The following is a 9,058-nucleotide window of genomic DNA, read 5'->3' as shown; positions in this document are numbered from 1 at the left end:
GAAATTAGTGGTGTGGTGGGAAATGTGCACTGCTGAAGGGATGGATGTTGGAACATTATATGACTAAAACCTAATCATGGACAACTTTGTAACTGTATATCTCATAGTGATTTGTTTGAAAAAAAAAAAAGGATGGGAGATGTTGGGATCAGGAAGACGGTACAGGGGTTATGGCCTGAATTTGATCCTAGGCACCACACGACCTTCAGAGAACTATTAGAGATACCCGGGAGGAGCTGAGCACGAGGACACAGGTGGTCCCCCAGGCCCTGAGCAGCTCTGAATCTGCAGGTCTGACCCTGAGCAGCCAGCCTCATTGTTAGAAAACAGCCTGGAGTGGCACCAGGCCCCCCTGAGAACCACTAGGAAACTCCAAGAATAATTTTATTATCTAAATATAATGGAGAACAGAGAGAGACTATATGGGATAAAGTGCTTGCCTTGGACGTGGTCATGTGACCAAACCAGGTGAGTTCCTGACACTCCATATGAACCCCCACCACCAGAGGTCACCCTTGAGCACAGAGTCAGGATTAGTCCTTCAGCACAGTCAGTTGTGGCCCCTAAATGCAAATAAATAAATAAACAGTATTTAACAAAATATTTTAACAATGGGAGGAGCCAAGAAAAAAAGGGACAGTATTAGGTCATACCACATGAAATTACAATCATTTTCTTTAAACCTACAAAGGCAACATTTTAGTATGGTTCAATTTAATTAGAAAAGCTCATATCACTATCTGAGAAGTAAGTGAAAGACACAGGGTATTATTTAAAGTTGACAAGTGAACAGAAACATGTGAATAAAGAGAGTCGAAGCATTATAAAAAGTACTAAGACATAAGTAAATACTATAAAATGCGCAAATATTTCAAAATAAATTAATTTTAAAGCAAACAGATCATAAAAGCAACTTGTACATTTGTTCATGGGTGTAAACATTACAGTCAGGAATATCACAGAAAAATAACATTCCAAAAACTAATCACATCAGTAATACCAATAAATATGAAAAGGTTTGACTCACTTTAAAAAATGATTTCACTCAGGGCGATAGCACGGCGGGTAGGGCATTTGCCTTGCACTCGGCCGACCCGGGTTCAACTCCCAGCATCCCATGTGGTCCCCTGAGCACCACCAAGAGTGATTCCTGAGCGCAGAGCCAGGAGTAACCCCTGAGCATCCCAGGTGTGACCCCCCAAAAAAAGAAGTCCTGAGCAACAAATGGGTGTGTTCTCCCCTCAAAAGAGTAAATTAAAAAATAAATATATATAAAAAAAAGATTTCACTCTAGGTCATAAAAAAAACCCACAAATTCAGTACTATTTACCCAAGGTCTGCATGAAACAAAGTATTTAAAAAGCCAAAGGTATAAGCAAATGCAAAGAAAAGAAAAGAAACACAGGAATGAGATATCAAAAAATCATGAAATGAAAGGAAGATGCTTAATAGTGTCAAAGGCCATGATTCACTCTGAGGATATAAAAAGTTATAAATGTCTGTTCCAAAATAATTCAGTCACCATCTCAAAGGCAGCACACACAAGGGGAGATATAAGAATCATTCTAAGGTATTTATACACAACTCTTACTCAAGGCAGGAAAGTGAAAACAAAATAAGATGTAAAATAATAAGGCACATAATCAATTGTTTATATATTTGTACTGAAATACCTATCTCAGTAGTTAAAATCAGTTTTCTTTTTTTTCTTAACTTTAAACAATTTTTATTACACAAAGATTGTCACATAATTGGATAGTTTTCTACTTTGTACGCAATTATTCTTACTCTCCACTGAAAGGCTGCTTCTTAACTTCTCCTCTGGTGATGGCAAGCACTAAAATCCTGAGTTTAACAGAATAGTAGTAAAAATGCCTCATGATTTAAGTTGAAAGCAGTACATTGGTACATGGCTCTTGCACTCAGTCATCAGGAATGTACAAATGTCTTTTTATTCAAAAATACAAAATAAATTATCTGTAGGCATGGACAATGACAGCAGTAAACCATTATATGCTGTCAACTGAAACCAGTAACTGATGATTATAGCAATTTTCTTAAAACATCAGCCAGCCTTTTCTTCAGTTTTTTTTTCCTTCAACTGACTTCCCTGAAGTTATAGATGAGGAGCACCTGTCTTGAGCTTCCTCTCACAGTTCATTAATAATGGTAAAGCACTATTCTATGAATTAGAACAAGCCACCTCCCATACCTCCTCCCATTACACCCATTCTGACCAGCCCAAGGTCCTTTTCTTCTTTAGGAATTTCACTAACTACAACTTCTGCTGTCGTTAACAGAGAGGCTACTCCAGCAGCATCCAGTAAAGCAGTTCTTACAGCCTTTGTTGGATCAATGATTCCTTTTTCCACCATATTCACAAAACCTCCAACCATAGCATCATAATCAACTTCTGAGAAACTCTGTAAAATCTTCTCAATAATCAATGATCCTTCAACACCTGCATTCTTAGCAATGGTCATTGCAGGAATCTTGAGTGTTCTTTTAATCATGTCTATGCCAATTTTCTGATCTTCATTAGCGGATGTTAATGAGTCCAAGGCTGGAATGCACAGAAGCAGAGCACAATCCCCTCCCAGAACAATGCCTTTTCAACAGCAGTTTGTGTAGCCTTGAGGGCATCTGTAACTCTGTCTTTCTTTTCGTTCACTCCAACATCACTTGTGCCACCAACTTTTAGCACAGCCACACCATCTGAAAGTTTTACCAAGCGTTCATTAAGTTTTTCCTTTCCTTATTCACTGGTTGTGATATCCAACTGCTCAATGATTTCTTAAATATGTTTTTCAATTTGAGTCTTGTCACATTTTCCTTTCAATAGCATGGCATCATCTTTGGTTACAATGACCTCTCCAACTTTTCCTAAGTCATGTAGCTGAACGTCCACAAGATTCAGAGTTAATCCTTCTTCTCCAAATACGCATCACCAGTAGCAATAGCCATGCCTTTAAGCTAGTTCTTCCCATTGTCACCAAAACCTGGAGCTTTGACTGCTACAACTTGAAGACCCACTGTCAGCCTATTTAAAACAAGTGTACTCAAAGCTTCTCCATCAACATCTTCAGCAATTATGACCAGGGGCTTCCGGTGAGCATTGGCAATTTCAAGAGCAGGTACAATGGACTGGACACTAGAAATTTTCTTTTCACTCAGCAGAACGTTGGCATCTTGGAATTCACATTTCTGACCTCTTTTTATGTAGGAGTACTGCTGTTCAGCCACTGATTAGCTGATTGAATTGGGCATGAACTCCACCTTACTTTTTTTTCATAATTTTGTTTATTTATTTATTTTTCTTTTTATATTTATTTATTGAATCGCTGTGGGAAAAGTTACAAAGCTTTCAGGTTTGTTTTTTGTATTTATTTCTTTATTAAATCACTGTGGGAAAAGTTACAGAGCTTTCGGATTTAGGTCTCAGTCATGTAAATATCAAACACATTTCCCTTTACCAATACTTATTTTTAACTGGGAACCCCAATAGACCCCCACCTCCCACCCCTCCCAATTCCTGTGAGGCAGATGAGTTCTAGTTAATACTCTATCTACTTTGACTAGATACATTGTTTCGATAAAAGATGCACCATTATTGTTTAGAGTTTACGACCCCCCCTCCCAATCAGACATGCTGAAACAGCGTTGTGAAATGATTTGCTTTCTACAGCTGGGTTTAAGAATAAAATGATGTCGGTTTTGGATTTCTGCTATTTTACTTATTAACCCTGGAAGTATTTCTATTAAAAGTTAGATAGTTAAGAGATTGGTTTCTGTGCTCTGGAGTCGTGGCCGTGCCCCCCTTCCCATGAGGTCCCTGCCGCCCCCACCCCCGGCTCAAACCTGCTGTCCACAAGGCTCTGGTGTAGCCGCCATCTTTCTTTCCAGAGAGGATTGGGCGAATGGGGCAACACCCTTTCCCCTCCGGGCAGGCATGCTGGCGCGGTTTAACACATAGTCCATTTGCTTTTCTTCTCCAAGCGGGTGGCCTTCTGTGCTAAGTCCTTGTGCTTCCGGGGCCATGGCCGTGCCGGAGAGCCGCTCGTGGGGGGCAGCTGGTGACCTTGGTCGGGTGTGAAGGACGGCCCAGAACGCCCCCCTTCCCATGAGGTCCCTGCCGCCCCCACCCCCGGCTCAAACCTGCTGTACACAAGGCTCCCGTGCGACCGCCATCTTTCTTTCCAGAGAGCGCTTTCAGGTTTAAGTCTCAGTCATACAATGATCAAACACCTTTCCCTTCACCAGTACTCATTTTTCACCACCAAGAACCCCAATATACCCCCCCACCCCTCCCAATGCCTGTGAGGCAGATGATTTCTACTTAACTTTTCTCTACATTGATTATTCATTATTTTGACAAAAGATGCACCATTATTGTTTAGAATCCCCCCCACACCCCAACAATCAGAATTTCTGAAAAGGCATTGTGAAATACTTTGTTTTCTATAACTGGTTATGAGAATCATATAATGATTTTGAATTTCTGCAAAGAGCCAGATAATTACGAGATTGGTTTCCGTGCATCTGGTGTTATGGCTGTGCCAGAGAGCCACTTCTGGGGGCAACTCGTGACCTCGGTAGGACATGAAGGATGAGCTGGTACCGCCCCCCTTCCCATGAGACTGCAATTGTCCCGTCACCGCCGGCTCATACCTGGATTTCCTATAAGTTCTGAGGTGGCGGCCACCTTGCTGCCGGGGGGCGGAAAAAGGTGGAAGGGAGCAACACCCTTTCCCTCCTGGGGAGGCATGGCACCGTAGTTTAACGCCTGGTCCATTTACTTTTCAGTCACAAGCTGCTGGGCTCAGGATTAAGTCCTTTTGCCTCTGGAGCCATGGCCGTGCCAGAGAGCCGCTTGTGGGGGGCAACTCATGACCGTGGTAGGATGTAAACGACGAGCTGGTACTGCCCCCTTCCCATGAAGCTGCAGTTGCCCCGTCACCACCGGCTTATACCTGGTTTTCCTATAAGCTCTGAGGTGACAGCCACCTTGTATGTGGTCCAGATGTATTTCTACCAAAAGTCACTGGGTTTTGAGATTTGTTTCTGAGTCTCTGGGAGCATGGCCATTAATCAGCTTGATTAGGAGCCAGAGAAGCTGTTTGAGGTGGCAACTTGGGGTCTCGTTGGAATGGGGAGGAAAGGGCTGGTTCCACCCCCATCTGGTGAGGCCCCGCGTGTCTCCTCACTGCAGGCCCAAACCTGACTGTCCAGTGGCCTCTGGAGGATGGTGACCACCGAGCCACCAAGGGGGAACAGGCCAAGGCACAAAACCTATTCCCACCTAGAGTGGCCCAGTGCCAGTAACCTACTGCAGGAACAGGATGCATTTCTGCCAAAAGCCTTTGGGTTCTGAGATTCGTTTCTGAGTCTCTGGGATCATGGCCATTAAGCAGTTTAATCAGGAACCAGAGAGGCCATGCCTCCAATTATATAGCTGAGCCGGAGGTGGTTTGTGGGTGTGTCTCCCACATACCTAACTTTTGGCCCTTTACTTTCTTGATAAACTTTGCCCCAAGTTTTTGGGGTCTGGCCAAAGGCACAGCAGCAATTTTGGGGTATCTGAAAGTCTGACGGTGCCATCAGGCTGCTGATGCACTCGCCTCACAGGTACAGATTGACCTGCTGGCGGCACCATACCCCCCACATTTCTGACCTTTTGAAATATTAATAAAATATGGAGAAATATAACCTTAATCAAACTTCATCCCTTCAATAATTTCTAATTCATCATTCAGCGTTTTTCCATCCTTTACTGTGATGGCACCCTTCCTTCCAACCTTCTTCATTGCATCAGAAATGATGGTGCCAATTTCTTTGTCTCCATTAGCAGAAATAGTAGCAACCTGAGCAATTTCTTCAGAAGTTGTCACTGGTTTAGACTGCTTTTTAAGTTCAGCAATTACTGCATCTACAGCTAGCATCACACCTCTTCTGATTTCCACTGGATTAGCACCTTTGCTAATCTTTCTGAAGCCCTCCTTGGCAATTGATCGTGCCAATACAGTCGCAGTTAGTGGTACCATCCCCAGTCTCTTCATTTGTGTTATTGGCAACATCTTGAACATATTTGGCGCCAATATTTTTATATTTATCTTTTAAGTCAATGAACTTAGCAACAGTCACACCATCTTTGGTTACTTTGGGACATCCCCAGCTCTGTTCAATAATCACCATTCTTCCCTTTGGCCCCATAGTAACGGCTACAGCATTGGCTGAAAGGGCGATTGAACTGAAGCATTAAGGCCCAGGCATCTGCACCGAATTTGACATCTTTGGTGTAAGCCTGAGTGAGATGAAGTCCTAGTGCCCTGGACACTGGTCTGATCTGGCGAAGGACTGCTGGTTATCGAAGCATTTCTGCGGGGCAGTGGCGAGGCAGGCAGTAGGCAGCGAGTGAGGGACAGAGTGCCAAAATCAGTTTTCTTAAGTACTCATAGAACATTTATTCAAAGGATGATGTACATTAGATGACATAAAATTTTATTAAGATAAAATAATTCAAAAATATAAAATATGAGTAAAATTTAAGAATTCATTCCATATAAAAACTATTGCTAAAACTTTCTTTTGACCACATTCTAGATAAAGGAAAAAAGTAAATCAAGTAAGAAAAAATGTTAAATATAGTGATAAATTAAACACTTATAGTCTACTGAATACAATTTAAGTAGTGATCAGAGGGAATTTAATAATATTAAATACCTAAATCAATTCTTTAAAGATGAACGAATAAAATAAATTACTTCAATTCTCTAGTCAAAAACTGGAAGAAAATAGCATGGACTTTGGCCTCCAAAACTATGACCAAAATTTTATGCTCAAGTTATACAATTGTTTAGTATTTTGTGATAGCAGCCCAATAACTTAGAATAATAGATCTAGGGTGGGGCTGAAGAATTTATGTGAACGGAATCAGACACCAAGTAACAATGCTTCGGTTAACAATGGGTCACAGTATGTGATGGCAATAATTATGTATTACCTGTGTTATAGACTTGGGTAACTCTATTTTATCATGCTGGGGGTGGAGAAATTATAAAGGTGCTTTCCTTGAATGCAACCGACCCTGGTTTGATCCCTGACACACTTCCAGAAGTGATCCCTGAGCACAGAACCAGGAGTAAATCCTGAGCACAGCCAGGTACAACCCCAAAACAAACATTTTATGATGCTTTCACAGTGACCAGATTGCCCAAGGATACATTACTCAGCCCATATCCGTGCAGTTAAACTATGTAAGAAGCATCCATAAGAAGCAGGGTGACCTGTTTATCCCTCAGTTCTTCTTTTCTATGTTTTCTCTACATTTTTTTTCTTTAAATCACTGTGAATGACTCTCATAAGACAGATAAGAATTTTAAGTTTTAAATTAAAGATCATTCCAGGTCATGTTATGAATCCTCCACTGAACCCAGATGACCTAATCGCCATTCTTCCTAATCAAGAAACAGTGCTCACCATGCCAAGGGCTCAACTCCACAGCTTCATGAATATTTTCTGCAGAGATGTTGATCTGCAAATAACTTCAGGTATACGGATGTCCAGGCTGAGAAGTCTGGTGTTTGGTTTCTTTCTCCAGAGTCATGGTGGGTACCTTCCCCTACCACCCTGTACTTTGAATGCCCCAGCAGCCACACCCACCTCCCACAGTGCAACACCATTTCGGCTCATTCACCCAGACCATGAATCCTGAAGTCTCTGGATCACACAGCTGTGTAAGTGGCTATGTGACACCTCCTAAAGCAACAAACATCTTAATAAATTCTTAGATGTGAACTTAATAACCCTGTGATCAGATCGAACAATTTTTCACGTGAATTAATTTTCTTATACCTATTGATTTTAATATTGCAGCTTTGTTATTTAATCAATTTCAATTCTAGAATTGTATCAACAGTTGTGATACAGAAAATAATATCAGAAAATAATAAGTTTTCTTTTTATTTATTTTTAAGAAGTTTTATTGGATCTTTGTGAGATTCAATTACAAATTTGCTTGATTATGTTTCAGTCATACAATTCTCAAGCACCCATCCCTCCACCAGTGCACATTTTTCCACCAGCATTGTTCCCAATGTCCCACTCATCACCCCCACCCCACTTCCTGCCTCTGTGGCAGGTACAATCCTTCTTACTCTCTCTCTAATTTGGGGCATTATGATTTGCAATACAGTTACTAAGAGGCCTCTGTGTTTGGTCCTTGGTCTGCTTTCTCATCTCCCATTTCAGGCAATCCCTCCAACGATCATTTACTTAGTGGTTCCTTCTCCATCCTAACTGCCTATTCCCCCAGCACCTGGGGCCAACTTCCAAACCATGGTATGATTCTCCTGGCCCTTATCTCTACTCTCCTTAGATGTTAGTCTTATATTATGTTACTTTATATTCCAGTTGTGACGTTTTTCTACATTAAAATAAATAAAAATTTAAAAACAAAAGAAGTAGTGCCCAGAACAAGTACACCACTAAGCACAACAGTTTTCACAGCTGTTCCGTAGCAAGAACTAATGCTGCCTCCCCGGAAACCTCTAACAAGCAGATAGGATTGAATTTTACCCTATAAAGAACTACATTAACAAAGCTTGAGGAAGTAGCAAAAGCTTCAAACTACCAGTCCCTCTGAAGAGCCTTTGTAATGCCCAGGACTGAGAAATCATTGTAGCTGAGAAAGGTGGAGAGATGGCTTCATGTGACAGGCTTAACCACTCCCCTGAGTTTCTAGTTGTCTAAGTTAAGTCCCAGAGGAGGAAGGAACCATAATAACCTGGTTGGCATGCCTACAGGTACACCCAGGGGCCAGAACAGATGAATAGGAAGTGATCACTAAACAAATTTTTGACAAAAAGATAGTTGGTTCAAAACTTTGGTGGAGGGATGGGTACTCAATCATTGTATGACTGAAACATAATCATGGAAGTTTGTAAGTCTGTAACTGTATCTCATGGTGATTCATTAAAAATATAATATAGTACAGTGTGAGTTTCCAAAGGAAAAGTGGCGGGCACGTGGGGGACTAGAGCATTCGGTGGCTGAGAGCTGT

At 41.5% G+C, this 9,058-nt stretch overlaps 1 pseudogene; it reads right to left on the bottom strand.

Moving 5' to 3' along the window:
• Positions 1-2,189: 2,189 nt before the first annotated feature.
• On the bottom strand, positions 2,190-6,373 carry LOC130025725 (60 kDa heat shock protein, mitochondrial-like; annotated as a pseudogene).
• Between the last annotated feature and the right edge of the window lie 2,685 nt (positions 6,374-9,058).

The sequence above is a fragment of the Sorex fumeus genome, unplaced genomic scaffold (assembly GCF_029834395.1).
Source record: "Sorex fumeus unplaced genomic scaffold, SorFum_2.1 ptg000003l, whole genome shotgun sequence".
In the NCBI taxonomy this organism is placed as follows: Eukaryota; Metazoa; Chordata; class Mammalia; order Eulipotyphla; family Soricidae; genus Sorex; species Sorex fumeus.
Note: the sequence above shows the minus strand (reverse complement) of the source record. Positions and strands in the feature narration are given on the sequence as shown.